Below are 2861 nucleotides of genomic sequence, written 5' to 3'. Positions count from 1 at the left end.
ACGACTGAAGCGACTTAGCAGCAGCAGCAGCAGCAGCAGCAGCAGCAGCAGCAGCAGCACTTGAATAGTAACAATCAGAGTTTTATGCCTACATCTCCAAAGTTTAATTAGGATATGGATTCCTGGAACATGCCGCCCCCCACTCCTGGGTCACAGAATGATTCATTGGCTAGAGGCTCTAAAAGCCTACCAGCAAATAATTATCTTATCCAGGAACATAAATTCCAGGCTAAAACAACTCCTGATAATGAAGAAGAATAAAAACCATTGAAATGAAATGTTTTTCCATCTATCTTTTTATTGTCCTCATTTTAAAAAGAAATATGAAATAGGTAGAGCAGATAGTACACTTCTTATTTTATAAATAAAGAAACTTCAGCTCTAAAACTAATTAGTTCCGGGGGGGGGGCGGAAATGGCACCAGGGTTCCTTCTTCAATGAATATTTTAAAGAGTCATGGATCTGAAGTCATCTCCTATGGGGGCTTGCCTCTGATCATCACATGTTCAAGCTTCAATGATCTCATTAAATATAAATGAGAATAAAAGTATTTTAGTTGATGCCGAGCTCATGTCATCTCTGATTAATTTGTTTGGAATTTTCTCTCTTTCAGTGAAAATCTAAAGGTTTTAAGAGAGAAAAGGATTTGGAAGCACATCAACTTAGTTGCATCCACCAGATGTATAAATGCTTCCGTGTGGTTTGGGAAAATTATCTACCCTTTGATGTTCAATTTCACCTTCAGTAAATATAGTATAATATAATGACATTTACCTGCATGGGTTGTTTGAGGAGACATGAGATGCTGTGTGTAGAATTCTGGCATACTGAGACATTCAATTTCTCTTCTCTTCCCCTATTATGTTAATCATTTATAGAAGAATAAGCAATAGTCATAGTTTTTATTGCATATTTGACATTTCTCAAAAATCAATTAATGTGTATTTTAGATCTGCAGTGCTCAGTAGAGTAGCCCTTATCTGTGTGTGGCCACTGAGCACTTAATATGTGACCAGTCAAATTGAGGCGGGCTGTGTAAGGATATAATACATACTAGATTCAAAGCCTCAGAATGAAAAAAGAAATGTAACGTATGTTAATAATTTTTATATTTCTTTCACGTTAAAATGAAAATATTTGGAATATATACAGGAGTAATAAAGTTGGAAGAGGGTGTTTGCTGTGACCAGTGTGTTCTCTTGGCAAAATTCTGTTGGCCTTTGTCCTGCTTCATTCTGTACACCAAGGCCAAACTTGCCTATTACTCTGAGTATCTCTTGACTTCCTACTTTTGCATTCCAGTCCCCTATAATGAAAAGGACATCTTTTTTTTTGGTGTTGGTTCTAGAAGGTCTTGTAGGTCTTCATAGAACCATTCAACTTCAGCTTCTTCGGCATTAGTGTTTGGGGCATAGACTTCGATTACTGTGATATTGAATGGTTTGCCTTGGAAATGAACAGAGATCATTCTTTAATTTTTGAGACTGCATCCAAGTACTGCATTTTGGACTCTTTTGCTGACTATGATGGCTACTCCATTTCTTCTAAGGGATTCCTGCCCACAGTCATAGATACAATGGTCATCTGAATTACAGTTGCCCATTCTGGTCCATTTTAGTTCACTGATTCCTAAAATGTCTATGTTCACTCTTGTCATCTCTGGTTTGATCACTTCCAAATCACCTTGATTCATGGGCCTAACATTCCAGGTTCCTATGCAATATCGCTCTTTACAGTGCTGGACTTCACTTCCACCACCAGCCACATCCATAGCTTAGCATCTTTTTCACTTTGGCTCTGTCTCTTCATTCTTGCTGGAGTTATTTCCCCACTTTTCTCAAGTAGCATATTGGGTACCTACCGACCTGGGACTTCATCTTTCAATGCCATATCTTTTTGCCATATCATACTGTTCGTGGGGTTATCAAGGCAAGAATACTGAAATGGAGTACAAAATGAAGCAGGGCAAAGGCTAGCAAAGTTAGCTAGACTTGGATTAATGTGATACTGAATGGTTTGCCTTGGAAATGAACAGAGATCATTCTGTCATTTGGTTTCTCATCAAATCCTAGAACATCATAGAAAGGCTGATATCCAGTTGAAGTCCTAGTTTTAGAGATGAGAACACTGAGAGCCAGAGATAGAATCTGACTTGTTCAGGGTTGCACAGTGAGCGTTATCAGAGCCAGGGCTAAAACCCGCTTTCATCAACCCTTGTACTATTATCTAGCATCTGTCCACCTATCCATCCATCATTCCACCCATCCATCCATTCCTTCATGCATTCAACAAATGCTTATTGAAGGCCTACTGTGTGTTAGGCACTCTGTTAGGCACTGTATTTCAGGGGTGCATAGGATAGTGTGCCTGTCCTCCTGGAGCATATCTGAGGGGGATAAGACCAATTGCCCCTGCTTTTTCCAGCAATCTGGGTTTTGCAACCCTCAACTCTTAAACAGAGCAATCTAACTTCCCTTGGTTCTCTCTTTTGTTAAACTTTTATCTGTTCTGCATCTTTTCTTTTATTTGTACATAGTCCTCCCAGGATTAAATAGTTTGCTGGATTCCCATAACCTCCCAGAAGTGCATGTCCAGACCCCTTCTAAGAATATCCCTACTCATGACTTTATAGGGTATATCTCCTGAGAGGTGGTTCTTTAATGGTGTACCAGCTGCTGCTAAGTCACTTCAGTCATGTCCGACTCTGTGCAACCTCATAGACAGCAGGCTCCCCCATCCCTGGGATTCTCCAGGCAAGAACACTGGAGTGGGTTGCCATGTCCTTCTCCAATGCATGAAAGTGAAAAGTGAAAGTGAAGTCACTCAGTCGTGTCCGACTCTTAGTGACCTCATGGACTGCA

At 40.0% G+C, this 2861-nt stretch overlaps 1 protein-coding gene across 1 annotated transcript in view; it reads right to left on the bottom strand.

Moving 5' to 3' along the window:
- The window catches only part of LOC104980104 (fatty acid desaturase 2-like protein FADS2P1), a gene marked incomplete at its 5' end in the record, with an annotated part of 17308 nt that overhangs the window by 11012 nt on the left and 3435 nt on the right, over nt 1–2861 (bottom strand). The gene's annotated exons all lie outside the window — the stretch shown is intronic.

This window comes from Bison bison, unplaced genomic scaffold (genome assembly GCF_000754665.1).
Source record: "Bison bison bison isolate TAMUID 2011002044 unplaced genomic scaffold, Bison_UMD1.0 scf7180017858686, whole genome shotgun sequence".
NCBI classification, from domain to species: Eukaryota; Metazoa; Chordata; class Mammalia; order Artiodactyla; family Bovidae; genus Bison; species Bison bison.
The sequence above is the reverse complement of the archived record's forward strand: the minus strand, read 5'-3'. Positions and strand labels throughout refer to the sequence as shown.